Here is a 19,825-nt window from a genome sequence, read left to right as displayed (position 1 = left end):
GGCAGACAGCAGCTTAACTTGCTGGCCATAATGCTGCCCCCTCAACCCTTAACAAAAAAAAATTTTTTTTTGTTTAGTTAGAAGGCAGAGAGGAGCGAAAGAGAGAGAAAGAGAGAGAGATACAGAGAAAGATCTCCCATCTGCTGATTCACTCCAAATGCCCACAGCAACTGGGGCTGGGCCAGGTTGAACCCAGGAGCTTAATCGGGGTCTCCCACATGGGTGGCAGGAACCAGTTACTAGAGCCATCACCTCCTGCCTCTAAGGGTGCACATGAGCAGGCAACTGGAATTGGAAGTGGAGCCAGGACTCAAGCCCCAGCTCTGGTAGGGGCTGCGGGCTCCCCAGGCGACATCTCACCATGCGCCGGGCGCCTGCCCCGGCAGATCGTTTTCAGTAAACAGAAAAACTGGGGCCAACGCTGTGCCCCCACTGCTGCTGTGGTGCAGCAGGTTAAGCTGACGTCTGTAACACTGGCACCCAGTATGAGCGCCGGTTCAAATCCCGGCTGCTCCACTTCTGATCCAGCTCCCTGCTAATGGCCTGGGAAAGCAGTGGAAGATGAACCCAGTGCTTGGGCCCCTGCACCGACATGGAAGAGCTGGAAGAAGCTCCTGGCTCCTGGCTTCAGCCTGGCCAGTCCTGGCTGTTGTGACCATTTGGGGAGTGAACCAGCGGATGGAAGATCTGTCTCTGCCTCTCCCCCCTCTCGGTAATGCTTTCAATTCAGTCTTTTTAAAAAACCAATACACGGAGCAGCTGAAACCTTGGAAGTCGCGCAGGCTGCTGGCCTCCTGGGCTCGGCGTTGCCTTCCACCCTGGCAGCTTCAGACGTGACACCTTCAGCTTTCGGGACGCCTGGGGTGGTCTGTGCACCCCGCATCACTTCTGAATCCTGCCGCTCCCGGGTGAGACGGCCCGGTCCCAACACAGGGGTTATCTCTTGCTCTTTGGTTCCTTTCCTCGCTTGCCCACAGCGGGCCCTTCCTCTCCCGGCATCGCCTCCTTTTCCCGTTGCCCAGCGCCCCCGTCCGTAGAGCGGTTATTCATGGACCCCCTTCTTCGTTCTCTTTCTAAGTCTTCGCAGCCTCTTGTTGTCCCTGGTGACAGATGGGCTCATTCTCCCTTCTCCCCGCTCTCTGCTTCAGCCTCTGAGACTCCAAGAATTTCCTCCATCTTCCGTCCTCTCAAAGCCGTGAGCCACAGCAGTGGCTGGATGCTGGGGTCCCAGAGAGGGCCGGGGAGGTCCTGGAGCTGCTAAAGGACACCCCGGCGGCCGAGGTGGCTGATGCAGAGCAGGGCCCAGGGCAGCAGGGCGACCGCAGGCCTCTCTCAGCACTCGTCGGAACACTCATCCAGCGCTTGTAACTAGGCGGGAGTGATGTTGCAGGGGCAGGAGCGCGTGACCTGCGCCTGGCTGCCGTGGTCAGGAGCACGGCGCTGGAGTCTGTCTGTCCAGGTCCTGCCTTGCTGCCTCTGAGCCAGCTGTTTGGCCTCCTTCTGTCTCGGTTTCTGCGTCTTCAGGAGGTTTCGGCAAGGGCTGCCTGAGAAGGTGGTTGTGAGGATGGGTTGCCTGACCCGAGCACGCACACAGTGAACGGCCATCATAATTCTGTAGCTCCAGCCTTGGCCGTTGGCCGCTCTGGTTGGCTGATCGCTCACTGGACAAGTATGCACCGAGGGTCCACTGGGGGCAGGGATACAAGAGTAACCTTGTTGAAGCTTTGCAATCACACGGGCGTTGTCCTACACGCGATTGTCACGTACACTTCACTTCTTCCTCCTGACCACTTGGCAGTGACCATGGTGGGCACGTGGGCCATCACTGTGGTCCTGATCTCACTCTCCGTGGCTGTCATCTGCCTGCTGTGGGGCTCGGCCCCTGGCCTTGGGAGTTCCATGGGTGGCCCGGCTGTTGACCGGCTGATGGCCCTTGGACAGGCAGCGTCGTCCTCTGGGCTGTGGTGTCCCTGTTTCTAAAGGTGCAACAGTACGACTCTTGGAAATGTCAGGTGCTGCGATGGCGCAAAGGGGAGCAGTCCTGGCACAGGGCCCATAGTGCACAGGCAGGCAGGGCCTGAAGACAGCTGACTAGAGTATAACACTTAGCATGTAGTGGACACACAGCGGATGGCAGGCGCATCGTTGTCAGACAGATACAACATCTGTGGCTGCAACGCATATGAGTGCAGAGGGGGTTGAGTTCCAAGGAGAGGCAAGGCAAAGGCAAGATGGGTTTGGCCATGGTTTATCAGGGAGGGCTTCCTGGAAGAAAAGATTTGGATTTAGGATGGGAAGAAGAACTTGCATTGGCAAAATGATGCTCACTGGGACAGAGCGCTCGTGTGTGGCCAGTTATCTTGGTTGTAAGAGGAGGGGGTTCCCAGCAGAAGGGAAGGCGTGGAGTCAGGATTGGCATGTGCATGGGCGGTAGCACGGTTTTGGGAGAGGACAGTGCTTGCTGGGAGAAGGTGGGGAAGTGTGTGGGGAGGAGGCCACAGGCAGCACATTATCTGCCGTCCCTGGTCAAGGGAAGACCCCAGTGGTGATAGATAGCGTGGGTGGTAGCCTCCGGGTTGAGTCTGTGAGGCTGGCCCACTGGCACCAGATGCCACCTGCCACTGCTGGCACTTTGAAGGTGGCGAAAGCTTGCCGCCAACTGTCTGAGGCGCGTCCCACGGGCCCCTGAGGCAGGCGGGGAAGGGCCTGGCTCACCGGAGCCCTGGGAATTGCCGTTGCAGTGGGGAATAAAGGATTGGGGGGTTTCCAGAAGGATCCCTGGGTGGCTCGGACTACAGTCACGCACTTGGGCTTGAGGTTAATCGATCACTTTTCCTTCCATGGGTGGCCATTGATTATGAATGTGCCGTGGGCCACAGGAGGCTGAGGGCAGGGGGTGGCCGGATGGCCCCGGGGTCTCTGCAAACTCCACTTCCTGCCAAGAGACCTTGAGCAGAATCCTAGCCCGAAACCCCTCTGGTACCACTCTTCTCACCTGTGCAGCCGAGGAACGATGGCTTTTGCCAGGGAGCTAATCTGAGGCTCAGCCTAAAGCCCTGAGGCCGGTGCCTGGTAGCACACGGTGAAGTAGCACACGGTGAAGTGCTCGGTCAGTGGCAGTGCCTCGGGTGTTCAGCTTCTCCCGGTGTTCAGGGGCCTTTTGCTAAAGGACCGGGGGTAGGGCCAGCCGGGCAGAGCCCCAGTGCCGCAGGCGGGGCCTCTGTGTCTGGCCTGTGCACTGGGGAGACCAAGCACGCGTGCAGTAGGTGTGTGTCCTCGTCCGCAGGCTCACAGTCTGCAACCTAGAGAGACAGCTTCGGAAACGGAGAACTGAGAAGGCTGCTACCACGCGGGGCAGGGCAGGGCAGGGGGTGCCTGCCTGGGTGAGGTGGGGGGGGGGGCTGTGGGGGCCGGTTCAGGTGGAAGCTTAGGGCAGGCCTGGGGTGGGGATGGGGTGGGGAGCCATTCAGGCAGAAGGTGCAGCGCGCACGTCAAGGCGGCGAGGAACTGGATCAGCATGGTCAGGGCTGGGCTACAGAGAATGCTGCAGGAGGCGGCGGGCGTGGGATGTGTGGGAAGGGCCTTTGTAGCCCTGCCCAGGGGATTGGACTTAAGGCTTTAACATTACCAAGGGCGTGGGACCTGATCAGTTTCCTTCCTCCTCCCCTCCCCTCCTCTCCTACTCCCCTCCCCTCCCCTCCCCAATCGGGCCTGTGCAGACACAGGAAAACCGGAAAGGCATGATGGCCGTGGGGTCAGAAGGAGAGTTCCGTGCTCTCGGCTTCCACCAGTCTGTGGATGTTACGTGACCTCTGTCCACGTGGGCAGCCACGCCTCTGGCTGGCAGCAGCAGCAGCCTTGGCCGCTTAGGGAGCCTGGTGTGATGGAGCCTGGGCCTCCCCTACTTCCCCCCACCCCGGTGCTTTGGCCCAGAGGAGAAGCCACAGGCTAGGCTAGGCCACCGCAGCGTGCCTTGTACTTAGTAGGTCTCCATGAATGCACAGAGCCAGCCGCCAATGCACCTGCCCTGGGCCGTGTGGGGAGGGGGTGGGGATCTGATACTTTCCGGAAAAGGAGGAGTACGGGGTTTCACAGGGGTTCAGTCCAACAGGGCTGTCTCTCACCTCCTGACCCCAGGACGTCCGGAGAGAAGCTAGGCTGTGGGGTCACGGTTTCCGGTGCTTCCGTGAGTCCTGCGGGTACCCAGCATGCTGGGGGAGTCCCCTCCCATGCAAGCCACATCTCCCCGCCTCCTCCCAGCCCCTGGGGAGGCAGAGCTGCTGCCGTGGGAACCCAGATTGGGGAGCGTGGCTCGGGTTCCTGCTGGCGTCAGCTCCTCACCAGAGAAGCACCCCCAAAGCTCACGCCAGCCCCGGGGTTGGGGGTCCAGCCTGTACAGTGGTCTCTACTCTCCTATACCCATTCCCGGCACCCGAAGCAGGACAGGAACAGGAGCGAACACCGGGCAGGAGGGGCAGGAGGGGCAGGAAGCCGTGAGGACAGAGGCAGCTGGGTTCTTGAGCTGCGAAGGAGGTGAGGACGATGGGGCAGCAGTGTCCGGAGTCCTGGTGAGCCTCCTGGACACTCGTCAGGTGCCCTTTAGTTATAACCTAAGCAGGCGCAGGGAGGGCAGCCGGTCCCCGCTGGTCCCAGCAGAGAGCCTCGTGCTGTGTCCAATTCTGCTGGCTTGGGCTGACGTCATCTCCCGGTGCCTGCTCCCCCTCCCTCCCGCCCCGCTTCCCTCTCACTCCCCTTCCTCCAGTGCCTTCCTCTCCTCCTCCTCCTCCTGCCCCATCCCTCCCTGCTTCCGCAAGCCCTTTTCTTAGAAACTTTTAGATGCTGGGAACTCGGAGGGCCAAGATGCACGAGGCATGGCTGCTGGCCTCAAGAGCTCAGAACTACTGGGGGGGGGGGGAGCTGCAGCCGCAGCCGCTCAGAGGCACCTGCGTGAGGTGGCAGGGAAGTAAAAGGGGGGGCCGCTTCTGCTGGGCGGGGAGAGAAGTCCAGCAGGAGCGCCCCGTGGCGCCTGGCCCTGCTCACACGCGTGTTCCCGTGACCAAGCCTTTCATGTCCTTTTGTCTGTGTCCCCAGTTCTTAAAAGCACACCAGATGCCACCACACGATGGTAGGTCCACGTTAAACCCTGGGCTCTGCCCAGTGCCCGCCCCCTCCCATCAGAGAGGGCAGCAGACACGGGCACTGGGCGTTTCGGAGGAAGCGTCCGTCAAACTAACAGGACAGAAACACCTGCTCCCAGTGCTGGCCGATTTCTTGAGTAAGAGCAAGGACTGGGGGCCTGGCAGCAGCGGGGAGAGTTCATCCCAGCCCCGGGCCACTGCTGTCTCTTTTTTCCTCTCCTCGGAAGGATTGGCTCGGTCCAAGGTAGCACACGTGGGGTTTCAGAGATGAGCTGAATGCCGCGTGCGTTGGGGTCCAAGTGCAAAGAGAACCAGGGCAGGCTGGGAGAGCCGGGTCCGCTAGGAACGGTGCGAGGGAGAGGGCCTGGCTTCCTGCTTCCCCGTCCCTGTCGCCCCGAGCGCTTGCTCCCAGAGGGGCCTCTGGCAAGGCCTGGGCCCCGCGGGGCTGCAAAGCCGGGGATTCTTGCTCTGCGGCCGACATCTTTCTGGACCATGCAGGGGATCACCTGAGACAGGACAGGAAAGAGCCAGGTCTTCCCGGTGGGGGTGGGGGTGGGGGTGGGGGTGGGAGAGACTGAATCCCCTCTGGCGACGGCTGCACTGCTCAGGTTAAGCAAGCGTGCAGCGTGCTGCTGGTGAGGAGCCCGTTCACCGAGCGCCTTGTCTCCAGCTGTGGTAGCAGCATGCACTGGGCTTCGTGGGGACCCGGAGGTGGCAGTCTCGGAATCCAACCCACTAGCAAATCAGATTGCCTGGTTTTGGAGTGTGTGCGTGGGAAGCCACCTCTTGTAGGCAAGGCCACCTCTTCAGTGGCATATCTGTCCCCGGCCTAGCTTTTCCCACTCAATGCAAGAAGCCGGCGGCGTAGGGAAGCAGTCGCTGCAGTACAGGGGGCACAAAGCTCACCTCCTGGCCCCACCACTTCCTGCTTTTCCTCAAGGTAACCACTCTGGGCTTGAGCCTCCCGGTGGTAAAACAGGGGCACTGATACCACCGTGGGATGTGTGTGCGTTAAATGAACGGAATTTAAAAAGCTCAAAGCACCGTCCGGTCAGATGCTTTACCCACTGCTCAGACTCTGGGTCTTTCCTTTAAGCCAGGTGGACAGACACCTGCCTATACTGGGGCTGCGTCTCCGTGCGTGCATGGTCTAGATAGAGACCCTTCTTGGTTTTCATATCTTCTGTCCAGCCAGCAGAAAGATACCTTGTGAGCAAGGGTGCTCATGCAGTCGTGTGTGTGTCTGTAGATGCATGAAACGCCACTTTCACACAGCCTGGGGTGCTTTCCCAATCGCTCCACGTAGATAACTGATACAGTCCTTGGAACAACTGCAGGAGGTGTGTGCTGTAGCGCAGAAGGACTCCCTGGCCCAGCCAGGATTCTGACTCTGTGTGTGTGTGCACACGTGTGTGAAATAACACTCATGCTTAGCAAGGGCAGTGCATGCCATTCTCAGTTCTGTTCATTAAAAGAACAAAGCGGGTCATGACTTAGCAGGCTGATTCCCAGCCCACGGCCCAGAGCCCCGCAGAAGGGGAGAGGGGATTTGGGGGAAGCTCCTGGAGCCACGGCCAGCGGCCCTTTGCTCAGTGGGGATGGCTGGCGGGCCCCTCGTGCTTCCCGGCTGTGCCAAGTCTGAAGAGGGGGCGTGGCTGGCCGAGGCGGCGCTGCTTCCTGGCCGGCAGTTCCAGCCCTTAAGACAGTCCTCTCCACGTGGAGTCAGAGAGCTGGGGGTGTCGCCTGATGACGGCGGGCGGTGGTGAACTCACGGGTGCTCATCAACAGCACCCGAGCTTTTGCTAGCTTTTTGGAACATTTTTATATCTATCAAGTTCGTTTACAATTGAAAAAGTGGCCTTAGGGGAGCCTAGCTTCCAGTCCGTCGCAGGGGCGAAGGAAGCGGGGCACAGAGCCGGTCCGTGACTCGTGCAGGGCTCGGGGGAGGCAGCGTGCGGCTCTCCTGGCTCCGTCTGGTGATGGATCCCGGGTCAGACCAGGAGGCCGCTTGACCTGTCTGGGGCCCGTCATTTCTGCAGCCCCCACTGCCGTTGGTGATTCCCAGCCTGGGCTGGCTGAGTGCACGGGCTGGCGAGAAAGCAAGGAGCTGTCCCCGTCTGCCTTGCAGAGCCGTTAGCGTCCCAGGGGCTCCGACTCCCACGCTGCTTTCCCCTGCGAGGCGTGGGTTTCAGTCAGTACGTTTGGTATCTGTATTGCCGTCCCCTGTGGGGAACAGGCTTACGTTCCAATCAGCCAGATAAAGGTTAACCAGACGGTGGCAACCAATGGAAATTGTGACCTTTTTTTGGGGGGGTGGTCTTCCCTCCCTGGATGCGTTGGTGATGCCACTCTCCCTTCCAGGTCAGCTCGGGAGGCCCTGCCAGCTCTGGGAACCCACCCTGTACTGGCACCGGGCACCAGGGCTCGCCCGCCGGGAGCACCTCTCCTGGCCCTCTCCGCTCCCCCCCCCCCCCCCGTCTTTCCCTGCAGCTGCCTCCCTGAGCCCGGCCTGGGTTCTGGTGGGGAGAGGGAGTGCACTGACACCCACTCCCGCATCCTTACCCAGTCCGGGGCCTCTCCTCCCTGCCGCAGCCCCCTGCTTCCTCTCGTGGTTTAAAAAGTTAGGAAAATATTTTTCAGAGCTCTTGTTGCCCACGAAGGATTCCAGCTTCCTCCCAGGGGGACGAGGGGCATCAAAGATCGCTCTATCTCTTGATCGATGAAAAACACTGACGGAGCAGGAGCCCTTCCGGGCACTGGCTGTCTGCATCCTGGGGCTGCACGGTCTGGGCCCCAGACACCCTCCCACCTTGGTTCAGGGAGGAAGACGGGTGAGGTCGTGCCTCTGGCACTTCCAGCCGTGCGTGTGCGTTCCTGTGATGCGTGTGGCCGCAGCCGAGCCCTGACCTAGACGAGGGGCCCCCAGGCTCTCAGATGCTGTTGTCCCAGGCTGCACCCCGCAACCTCTACCCCAGGGCTCCCTGCGTGGGTCTGCTTCTCTCTGTGTGCAGTCTCTAGAGCGGAGCTGCGTGGAGGGCAGGGGCCACACCTTGCTCATCTCGGGCTCCAGCGCTGTGGCTGCCCAGGCCGTGGCTGCGGGATGAGTGACCAGCATGCAGGCTTTCCACAGGCCGTGGCCCTTGCATGTGGCCTTAAAGCAGTGTCCTGCCCGCCCTGGGAGCGTGGGGTTCGGCAGGCGTCTGGGAGGGAGTCCCGAGATCATCAGCCCGGCAGGGTCTGGAGGGTGGGAAGAGTGGGCCGCCCTGGGCCCAGGCGAGGGGAAGAGGCGGGGCCTCTGGGAAATGTGGGCTGGAACCTGAACACTCTGAGCTGCCCAACAAGACCATACTGGGAAGATGAATGGGGATGCCCTGGGGGGTCCTTGGGTGTCCAGCGAAGGAGTCAGGCAGGGGAGGGGGCGGCTGCCGAGAATTCCTGAGCAAGACCTTCAGCCGTCGCCTGCAGGGGGAGAGACGGTTCTGTTTTTAAAGCCCTGCGGCAGAGTTATCACTTTCCTCTTATCACCCGCTTCATGCTCCTTGGTGTCTAACCTGAATCTCTCCTGCTGTCATCAAAGTCTAATTTGTCTCATAGGAGTTGGGAAACAGCTGGATGGAGACTTGTTTTTCCATTTCTGCCAGAGAGAACCTGCGTACCTTGGTGGAGCAAGTGTGCCAGGGTTCTGGGCCACACTGGCGGTGCTGTGGGGCACGTGAGGGCGCTGAGGCCTGTGCTGATCCCCCCAGGGGTATGGGTTTGGGGGTCATTGGCGCCCTTGTGGGATGAGAAGCCCTGGGTTTGTGTCTGGGATGCTGCCCTCCCCCAGGCCCCGTGACTGTGCCTTCGAGAGATTCCTGGGCATCAGGACAACTTTCTCTACCTCCCTGCTGTGTTTCCAGGGGCGAGCTGTGGTGGTAGAGGCCTCAGAGCCTGGGGGTCGGGGCCAGGAGGAAGAAAGGCCATGTCTCTTGGGGCGGGGTCCCAGGAGGCCAGGCCCACCCCCTGAGGCAGCAGGTGTCTGCTTCCCTCCAGGCTCTGGGTTAGGCTGTCCCAGGGCTGGGGCGGGGCTGGGGTGGAGCTGACTCCATCGTGTCCTCCAGGGGTCCTCGCGGGCAGTCGTGGCCCGTCCCTGCGACCTGCTGGGAGGCATTCCAGAGACTTCAGTTTCTAAAAGAGAAAGCTTTTCGGGCACAGGGCATCTCTACCCCCCCCCCCAGGACAAGTGGAACATTCCATTGAAAGGGTGAAGCAGGACAGGTGAGCCATGGTGCGGGCATCAGGCCTCAGAGACACAGGTGTGGCTGTGCGAGGCAGCACGCAGCTACCCACCTCCTGCCTGCCGTCTTCTCGACCGCGCTGAGGGCATCTCGTTTCCTGTGCCCCGACCCCAGGGTGCCAGGCTGGCAAGGTGGAGCTCAGGGATACCTCTGGAGGCCAGGTAGGAGGACATCCACCCTCCCAGGTGGGGACGCTCACTCCCCACTCACCAGGGCTGCTGTGTCCCAGTTCCAGGCGCTCCCAGGAACAGCACCCCCTGGGGGTGTGCAGACAGAGCATCTGTCCCAGGCCAACAATAGGGACCCGGGAGGCTCAGGGTGGGAGGTGCCGTGGAGGATCCCCGGGGGGACGCTCAGTGGGGTGGCTGGACAGGTCTCTGTACTTCCTGCTGAGCGCTTAGACACCTACATGGCGGGTGCTCTGCCAATGACCACGTCTCCCAGGAAGGCGACAGAGGAAAGGGTGCCAGGTGAAGGGGTGGGAGGCAGAGGGTCCGAGGCAGCGGGGATTTCCTCCCCAGAGGCTGAGACAGGAGCACAAGGGTCCAGCCTGTGTTAGCTCCCAGCTCCTGGCTGCGGCGTGCCCTCATGAGAAGTCGGGGGTCCATCCTGCTGTCCGGCCAGTCACCCGGGGGCCAGAGGAGCCCAGGGGTGTGCTGGTTTCTGGAGCTGGGCGCCGTAGGGTGGAGGGCAGCAGGTGCTTCTCAGACAGCCAGGTGGGGCGCTCTGACGGTTGTGTGGCAGCATCAGGGAGCCCTTGAGCCCTGGCTGGGTGGCCCCGCTGCTGCGAGAGGGCGGCCTCTGGCCAGGGACCACAGGATGCTGGAGGTGTTTATCCGGTCCCTGCTTCTGACCGGGACGATGGAGGATCGTCTCTGCCCGTGTGGGGGCAGGGTGCGGTGCGCACAGCTGGTTGCTGTCCTGGAAGCTGTGTGTGGTAGGGCAGAGCCGGGTAGGCCTGCCTGTGACTTCGGCTTTGGCACTTGCCAGCCGTGTGACTTAGCGCGAGCTGGCTGAGTCTTCTACTTGCGAGTTCTCTGTGCTGTTAAATGGAGCTCTTGCCACTTCCCTCACAGGGCTTCTGTGGGAAGTGAGCGAGATAATCTGGGGGTGGGTGCTGAGTCTAGTGGTTAGTGCGCCTGCATGCCACGCCAGAGCACCTGGGTTCAGTCCTCGGGGCCAGCTCCTGACTCCAGCCTCCCGCCGATGCACACCCTGAGAGGCAGAGGTGAAGGCCCAGTGCCTGGGCTCCCGCCACCCACAGGGAGTGAGCTCCTGGTTCCCGGCATTGGCCCCAGCCCAGCCCCAGCTGTGGGAAGCATTTGAGGAGTGAACCAAAGAGTGGGAGTTCTCTCGCGCTCTCTTGCTGCGTCTCAAATAAATAAGATTTAAAAGGAGACGGTCTGGATAAAGTGCCTGCCCGGGGCCGGCCCGCGAGCCAGGGTTTGCATTGTTAAGTTGCACCATGTAATGTGCGTCGTGGACGTGCAGGACAGCAAGCAGGTAGGCGTGTGGGATCATTGTAGAACGTAGGGTGCCCCGAGTTGAAGGCTGTTAGGACCTCCCTGGCCGTGGGGCATTATGACATTCCCCGCTATAAAGAAATACAGCGTTCCCCCGCACAGCGTGGCCGGGTGTTTTCCTGTCGGGAGGCAGGGAACGGAACTGTATTCAGTTTCATCCAACAAACGTTTCTGAGCAAAGGTATTTCCAGTTCCCAAGAGTCCACGATTTTGTGTCTTTAAAAACCGTTTGAACGTTCTGGAAGGAAGAAATATTTGGAAACGGTTGTATTTGGCAGTTTTCATCAGATTTTTGTTCCGCGCTCAGGAAGTCTCGATCGGTTTAGTTCCAGAACAAGGAACAGTGGTGGAGGGAGAAGCGCGTTCCTGCAGCCCCTTTCACGTGCGGGCTGCTGCCTCCGCCAGCAGCCAGCGGAGTCCCTGGGGGAGTTCAAGTGCGTGTGCGCGATTGTTTGCATGCTTGCTGTGAGGCCTCCCGTGCCCTGGGCTGGGGGTGGCCCACGTCCTGCCGAGATTCCCTCCCCAGGGGAGGCTGTTGCCCTGTGGCTGAAGCGCCAGGGGTGCAAGCAGGGGAGGTGTCCCCTGGGGCTTCCTGAGCACCTTCTCCCAAGCAGAGCCCCTTTCTCGGGGCCCATTCGTGACCCCGCCACCTTTCTCCCCCTACGTGGTTTTGGCTGAGATCCTAGCCAGGGGCGTTGAGCTGTTGGGCATCCTTGCTCAGCTGTGTGTCCCAGAACCAGCTCTGTCCCAGCCGGGTCCCTGCTGGGGGGCGGGGAGAGGGTCAGCCCGGCGGCCACTGGCTGCTCCCCCAGCTACGAGGCACCAACCACAGTGAGCAGTGAGGTCCGAAAGCCTCGGCCTTTGTCGGGGAGTTGGCTTTGCCCAGGTAGGAAGCGGAGGGTACAGGCAGGACGTGAGGTGGGAGAAGGCGTAGTGGCAGTGCTGGGGTGGGCGGAGGCTCATGGCTGTGCGCCGATGTGGTTACTGTCGGGGTGAGGGGCAGGGCTGGCAGGGAGCAGGGCGAGCCTGGTGGCCAGAGCCCGTTTGATAGACTTCGTATTGATGTTAACACTGAGAGAATCTCGTGGGGGCTACTGAAAGTCATTTTACAGAGAGGCAGAGGCAGAGAGAGAGAGGTTCACGCCCCAAATGGCTGCAGTGGCCGGAGCTGGGCCAATCTGAAGTCAGGAGCCTGGAGCTTCCTCCAGGTCTCCCACATGGGTGCAGGGGCCCAGGCATTTGGGCCATCCTCCACTGTTTTCCCAGGTACATTAGCAGGGAGCTGGATCAGAAGTGGAGTAGCTACGTCTCAAGCTGGCACTCATATGGGATGCTGGCACTGCAGGCTGCAACTTGACCTGCTGTGCCACAACGCTGGCCCCTAAACATTGTTTTAACCTGCATAGGCTGCAGTGTTCAAATGTGCTGAAGAGTGATGGTCTCCCCCCTGCCGCATCTCTGAGCTGCCCCAGCCCCCTCCTGGGGATTGGTCACTGTCACCAGTGTCCACTGCATCCTTGCTGAGCCGCTCTAAGCCAGGGCTGGCCAACTACAACCCGACCAGATCTTGCCCACTGCCTACTCTCCTGTGATTTGTGAGCTAACAATCATGTTTATAAATATATACATATATATAATACATATATTATATATAAGATATATTTAAGATTTATATATTTAAGATTTATTTATTTATTTGAAAAGCAAAATTACAGAGAGAAAGATAGACAGACAGAGAATCTTCCATTCGCTGGTTCACGCCCCAGATGGCCGCAATGGCCAGAGCTGGGCCAATCCGAAGCCACAAGCCAGGAGCTTCTTCTGGGTCTCCCACAAGGTGCAGGGGCCCAAGGACTTGGGCCATCTTCCACTGCCTTCCCAGGCCACAGCAGAGAGCTGGATGGGAAGTGGAGCAACTGGGAGTCAAACTGGCGCCCATATGGGATGCTGGCACTGCATCCGGGGTGGCTTTACCTGCTATGCCGCAGCACTGGCTCCCCACAAGTAGTTTAAAATTTTTTTTTTTTAAATTTGAGAGCTCTCATCCAGTGATTCACTCTCCAGATGCCTGCAACAGCAGCTGGAAACTTGGTCAGGGTCTCCCACATGCGTGGCAGGGACCCAGATATGGAGCCTTTGCCTGCTGCATCCGGGGTCTGCATCAGCAGGAGGCTGGGATCGAGAGAGTACCCGGATGGAGTGTGGGGGTCCCAAGCGGTGCGTTTACAGCTGTGCCCGACACCTGCTCCCACAGAGCCCAGTTTTACTGAAACACAGCCGCTCTCGTTCATTCAGACTCGTTCACTAATGCTCACCTCTCTTTGAAAGTTTTCTTAAGTTTATGGCTTTTGTTTGAAAGGCAGAGTGGCAGCGAGTGGTCTTCCGTCTGCTGGTTCGTGCCCCAAACGTCTGCAGCAGCCAGGACTGAGCAGGCAGAAACCAGGAGCCCAGCACTCCATCTGGGTCTCCCCTATGGACAGCAGGGACCCAAGTACTTGAGCCATTACCTGCTACCTCCCGGGGGATGCGTTAGCAGGAAGCTGGGTTGAAAAGAGAAGCAGGACTCGATCCAGTGCTCTGACGTGGGATGTCGGCATCCCACGCGTGGCAGAGCCCAACACAGCACCACAACGGCTACCCCAGGCCCCTCTTCCCTTAACAGTCCCTGCTGCTTTCCCTCAGGACGGCAGAGCTGGGTGGTCACAGCGGAGGCCACGTGGCTGGTGAAACTGACCTATCTACAGTCTACGGCTTCACCTTTTTCTGACTCCAGCTTCAGGCAAATACTCATATCCCCACTCTGGCAGCTGTACAGTATTTCTTTTTTTAAAAAGATGTATTTATTTATTTGAAAGAATTAGAGGGAGACACACATGCACACAGAGAGAGAGAAAGGTCCTGCATCCTCTAGTTCACTCCCCAAATGGCTGAAATGGCTGGAGCTGAGCTGATCTGAAGCCAGGAACCAGGAGCTTCTTCCGGGTCTCCCATGCTAGTGTGGAAGCCCAAGCACTTGGACCATCTTCCATCGTGGGCCATAGCAGACAGCTGGGTCAGAAGAGGAACAGGTGGGATTGGAACTGACGCCCCTGTGTGATGCCCGCACTGCAGGCAGTGACTTTACCTGCTCTGCCACAGTGCTGGGGCCCTGTAAATTGTTTCTTAACCCAATTGGAGTTGTACTAAATTAATTCTACTTTCTTTTTTTTTTAAATATTTATTTATTTATTTGAAAGAGTTACACAGAGAGAGGAGAGAGAGAAAGAGAGAGAGAGAGAGGTCTTCCATCTGATGGTTCACTCCCCAATTGGCCGCAATGGCTGGAGCTGCGCCGATCCCAAGCCAGGAGCGTCTTCTGGGTGCAGGGGCCCAAGGACCTGAGCCATCTTCTACTCTTTCTCAGGCCATAGCAGAGAGCTGGATTGGAAGTGGAGCAGCCAGGACTCGAACCGGTGCCCATATGGGATGCCAGCGCTTTAAGCCAGGGTGTTAGCGCCAGCCCCTCTACTTTCTTTTTAAAAACTATTTATTTATTTAGAAAAGGAGAGTTCAAGAGAGTAGGGAGACAGATCTTCCATCTGCTGCTTCACTCCCCAAATGTCCACAGCGGCTCAGGCTGGGCCTAGTTGTAGTCGGGAGCCAGGAACCCCATCAGAGTATCCCACGTGGGTGGCAGGGGCCCAAGCACTCGGGCCATCATCCACTGTCTTCCCTGGAGTATTAGCAGGGAGCTGGATGGAAAGTGGAGCAGCCGGGACTTGAACCGGCACTCCTATGGGATGTCGGCGCTGTAGGCAGCGGCTTAGCGCAGCATGCCACAAGGCGGGCCCAGTCCCACTTGCCTTTACTGCGTCTTGGAGTCAGTTCCACATCAGCACTGTAGCGCTCTTGCTCCGAGGGTAGTCAGTCTTAACCGTAGACCTGCTGGGCCTAGGGGCAGACTGGTTATTTGTGGAAATGCCCACTGGGTGGCTGGGTTCCCGGGACTGGGGCTGGGAAGCCTGGAGGTGGCAACGTGAGGGATGCCGGTGGGGAGGTCTTCAGTGTGAAGCTCTCCGTGACCTTGGCCGCCGATGAGTTTCCCCCGACAGAAGTGAAGCATCGCGTTCTGAGCCCTGTGCAAAGTGAACTGTGGGTGTTAGCAGTCAAACTGGCAGGCAGACAATGAGGAGCGACGTGACGCCAATCCCTGGGGCAGGCGCATCCCATACTGGAGCGCCCTGTTCAGTCTCTCACTCGGACCCCTGACTCCAGCCTGGGAGGTTCAGGTGACAGCTCCCTGCCACCCAAGTGGGAGACTTGGATTAAGATTCCGACTTCCAGCTGGCGCCGCGGCTCACTAGGCTAATCCTCTGCCTGCGGCGCTGGCACCCCTGGTTCTAGTCCCAGTTGGGGCGCCGGTTCTGTCCCGGTTGCTCCTCTTCCAGGCCAGCTCTCTGCTGTGGCCCGGGAGTGCAGTGGAGGATGGCCCAGGTCCTTGGGTCCTGCACCCCATGGGAGACCAGGAGGAAGCACCTAGCTCCTGGCTTCAGATTGGCGCAACACGCCAGCCGTGGCGGCTACTTGGGGGTGAACCACAGAAAAAAAAAAAAAAAAAAAAAAAAAGGAAGACCTTTCTCTCTGTCTCTCTTTCTCTCTGTCTAACTCTGCCTGTTTAAAAAAAAAAAAAAAAAAAAAAGATTCCAACTCCCAGGGGTTGGTGTTGCGGTGTAGTGGGTAAAGCCGCCTCATGCAACTCTGACATCCCATGTGGCTGCCTGTTCATGTCCTGCCTGCTCCACTTCTGATCCAGCTCCCTGTTAACGCACCTGGGAAAAGCAGCAGAGGATGGCCCAAGTACATACTTCGGCCCCTGCACCCACGTGAGAGACCCAGATGAAGTTCCTGGCTCCTGACTTAGGCCTGGCCCAGTGCTGGCCATTGCAGCCATCTGGGGAGTGAGCCAGTGAATGGAAGATTGAATTCTCTTTTTCTAACTCTGACTTTCTAAATAAATCTTAAAAAAAAAAGATTCTGGCTCCAATCTTCAATGTGGCCCAGCCCTGGCTGTTGGGAGCCTTTGAAGAATGAACCAAAGGATAGGAGGTTTCTGTCTGTCTGCTTCTCTCTCTCTGCCTTTCAATGAATTAAATAAATAAATAAATAAGTAAATATTAAAGCAATTAGCTGGGGGCCGGCACCGTGGCATAGTGGGTAAAGCTGCCGCTTGCTGTGCCGGCATCCCTTATGTGTACCAGTTCAAGTCCCAGCTGCTCCACTTCCGATCCAGCTCCCAGCTAATGTGCCTGGGAAAACAGTAGAAGATGGCCCAAGTGCTTGGGCCCCTGCACCCATGTGGGAGACCCAAAAGAAGCTTCTGGCTCCTGGCTTCAGACTGGTCCAGTGCCGGCCTTTGTGGCCATTTGGGGAGTGAACCAGCAGATGGAGGACCCCCCTCTCTCTCTCTCTCTGCCTCTGTCTCTCTGTAACTCTGCCTTTCAAATAATAAAATAAATCTTTAAAAATATAAATAAAAGCCATTAGTACCTTCCTGAGTCGGAGGGAAGCCAATGAAAGGCAGCGTGGAATAGTGAATGGAGCAGGGAGGGCGCCGGGGGTTTGTGGGTGCCTACTGTGTGCCTGCTGCTTTGTCCCCGCCGCTCAGATCCTCAGCTGACTTCACACAGTAGGTTAGGCGATCCCCCCCACGCTGTGACATATTACAGCATGCGTGCCCCGGACTGTGGAAGCCCTCTCTCTCCAAGCTGCCAGCAAGATGCAGGGGCCGCCGGAGTCCCTCCCGGCTCTGCCGTTGCTTCCTCCCGGCCTGAGCTCTCTGAGCTGCAGAGGGAGGCCTGCGTCACCCCACTGCTCTGGCCCCCTCCCGTTCTCACCTGCCTACGTCCTGTCAGGCTGGTAATGTGAGGGCAGGGGTGACCCAGGAAGAGGGACATGTGAAAAACAGAGAGGAGAGGATGGTGTGCTGAGCTCAGTTGTCTTGTCAGATCCCCGGGACGGCAGGAGGAAGAGTCTAAAAATCTCTTCCCCTCCCCCGGCTGGGACCTTGCTCATCGCCCTCATTGCTCCCTGCACCACTTGGGCACCTGGACTTGAACCCCTGGAGGGGGCCGGGGCTGGGAGGGACTGCACCTGCCAGGACCCTGGCCCCGGGGCTGCGTGGCGGGGCTCCAGGCGCCTGGAGCAGCTGCCTGCTGTCGCCAGGCGCGGGCGGGGCGGGAGCCAGGAAGGCGAGGGCGGGGAGCTTCAGCCGGAGGAGCCGGGGGCGTGAGTGTGTGTGTGTGTGTGCAGCGCCTGGCCAACCTGCAGTTTCGGATTTCAGACCCAGCCGTGCTGGGAGACCTTGCGCGGGTCTTCAGTCAGCGCTGGAGTAGGGAGAGGGCTGAGCCGCGAGTCTCGCCGGAAGGCTGGGGGAACTCTGGCTCCCCCGGCTCTGTCCTCACCTCCTTCCTTCTCATGGGCGCTGCATCCGCCTCCCTTGACAATTTTCTCCCGTCATCGTCGGAGAGCGTCGCTTCTCTCCTTCCCGGTCGGCCCTCTGCATCTCCCAGCCGGGTCCCCACCTCCGGCATGGAAGGTAAAGTCTGTGGTCCTGGGGGTCTCAGCCAGCTGTACAGACTTTGAGTGGTGGGGACAGGGAGAAAGACACACACGCTGGCGCAGGGGGAAACATAGTGCATGCGTGTGTGCATGTGTGTGTTAAAATGTGTGCACGTGTGCTAGCGGGTTGCCCTGTGAATGAACACATGTGAGTGTGATTGCGGGTGTGTGTGTGTACATGAGAATGTGTGAGAATGAGTGTGTGTTGGAGGTGCTTCTGTTAATAGTTGGGAAGCAAATCGGGACTTCCTCCTCCTCTTACTTGCCCCCGACCCCAGACAATTTGTAAGAATATCCCGTGAGTGGCCCTCTTGCTCAGGGTCTCCGGTCAGTGGGCAGGCTGTGGCCCTTTCCTCCCCCGGAGGCGGGGCTGTGTGCTGGGGCTGTGTGTCCAGAGGACCAAGGCCCCCAGAGGGAGCCCTGGGGCTTGCTGGTTTGCAGCCGTGCCGGGTGGCTTCTGATCAGGAAGCCTGTGAACGCTGCAGCTGCCTGGTGGCGCACAGGTGAAACCGGGGTGGACGTCAGCGGGTCTCCACGTGCGCTGTGCCCACTCCAGCCCCAGGGATCCCAGCCACGCGCGCCAAGCCCGGAAGCACTTTCTTCTCAGAACCTCAGAAGCAAACGGGAGGGAGGCTGGTGTCCTGGGCGGGGGCGGGGCTGGCATTCTGCCTGGAAGCAGAAACCTGGCTGAAGAGGCGAGGAGGAGGTGGTCTGGGTGCTGCTCTGTTGCCCCTGTGCCTGTGTTACTGGGTGCGACATCAGAGGACTGCCTCTGATGGGTGCGGTGGGCGGGCAGCCTGGCCTGGCTGCCTGGACCTCTCTGAACAGTCCCTAGCCCTGCGGGCGGCACCAGCTATGAGGCGGGATCCGGCAGCACCCATGGGTGGGCCAGAACAATGGGACCCAGCAAGAGGCTGGAGGTGGATTTTAGAAGCAGATCTGGGGTGCTGAGATTTGCACTGGAAGAGGAATGTGGTGGAGAGAGCTGGAGGCAGAGCAGGGGCTGGCTGGAAAGGAAGAAGGGGCGGGGGCCGGGGACCCCCAGATTCAGACACAGTCTCAAAGCTGCAGCCGGCCAGGGCTGTATGTTCTTGGTGGAGACGGTCCTGGCATAGGTGAGAACTTCTGAGTGTAGCGGGATCGATGTGTGAGAGGTGTCGTGGGCTGGGCAGCTCCGATTTTCAGCACAAGAACTCACGCAGTGCGGCTGAATTTGGGAGGCAGTCACATGGCCGTTCGTTAGGCTCCTGTGATTAGCAAGCTGCACAGGCTGGTTGTGTTTGAAGCCGTGCGCATTTAAAGTTTTTAAAAATTTTCTGCTACTGTCCACTTCCATTGGAATCTCTGCCGTGCCTGGCTGATGGTGGGGGTCCCCGTTTCCTTTTGTTGGGTGGCACAGTGCTTTCCAGCTCAGAGGCGGGGCCCGTTCACTTTCGGCTCCCGTTCTGGCCCGGGGCAGCAGCTGTTCAGAGGCCCCTCCCCACTCCCAAGCCCGGTGCCAGGGCTGCACCCGATCAGATGCAGGGGAGCCGGCCTGCCCGCCGGGGCTCGCTGTGTAACTGCCGTCCTCTGTCATATGCGGGGAGAATACGATGCTCACAATGTAGGTGAGGGAGCCGGGGCCCGACGTGCCGCCGCCGTTGGTGAGCAGAAAGGCAAGGACTAGAATCAACACCCAAGCCCTCAGCCTCCTCATCCGCTGTACTTCCCCCGTCAGAGTAATGAGAAAGAAGCAATGATCTGTGCGAGGCCGAGGGGAAACTGCCCCGGGAGGCAGTCCCATCTCTCGGGCTCCTCTGTGTGCAGGTGCAACGTGTGGGCGGGTCCCTGCCCGTGCTCCGAGGCTAGCTTTGTGCTCTCTGTCCGCCCCTTTCTCTCGAGTAATTCCTGACATGGGGCAGATTGGCTTCTCTCTTTTCCAGAATTATTATTTTTAAATGTTAGATTTGCAATTGTTTATGTGTGTGTATGCAGGTGTGTGTATACACACACACACGTCCACGCACATAGAGAGAGAGAGAGAGTGGGCTCCCATCTGCTGGTTCACTCCCCAAATGCCTGCAACAGCCAGGCCTGGGCAGGGCCAAAGCTGGGAGTTGGAAACTCAGCCCAGGTCTCCCATGTGGGTGACAGGCACCCAAGTACTTGAATCACCACTGCTTCCTCCCTGGGTGTGCACTTGGGGAGTGGAGGCGGGCGGGCACCCCGGCATGCTGACGTGGAAGGGGGGCGTCCCAGCCTGTGTCTTAGCCACCAGGCCAGGTACCTGCCTGCCCCCATGCTATCTGCA

General features: G+C 59.2%; 1 protein-coding gene across 25 annotated transcripts in view; it reads left to right on the top strand.

Moving 5' to 3' along the window:
• Nucleotides 1-19,825, top strand: part of PLEKHA6 (pleckstrin homology domain containing A6) — a 146,026-nt gene that overhangs the window by 46,815 nt on the left and 79,386 nt on the right. For 2 of the 25 annotated variants that reach the window (XM_070055150.1, XM_051821182.2), the window contains exon 1: nt 17,183-17,512. The exons of the other annotated variants lie outside the window; for them this stretch is intronic. The gene's annotated coding sequence lies outside the window, so the exon portion shown is untranslated. Of the gene's footprint in view, nt 1-17,182; nt 17,513-19,825 lie in introns of those variants that run through there. 25 annotated transcript variants of the gene reach the window in all.

Source organism: Oryctolagus cuniculus, chromosome 13 (assembly GCF_964237555.1).
Source record: "Oryctolagus cuniculus chromosome 13, mOryCun1.1, whole genome shotgun sequence".
NCBI lineage: Eukaryota > Metazoa > Chordata > Mammalia > Lagomorpha > Leporidae > Oryctolagus > Oryctolagus cuniculus.
The sequence above is the reverse complement of the archived record's forward strand: the minus strand, read 5'-3'. Positions and strand labels throughout refer to the sequence as shown.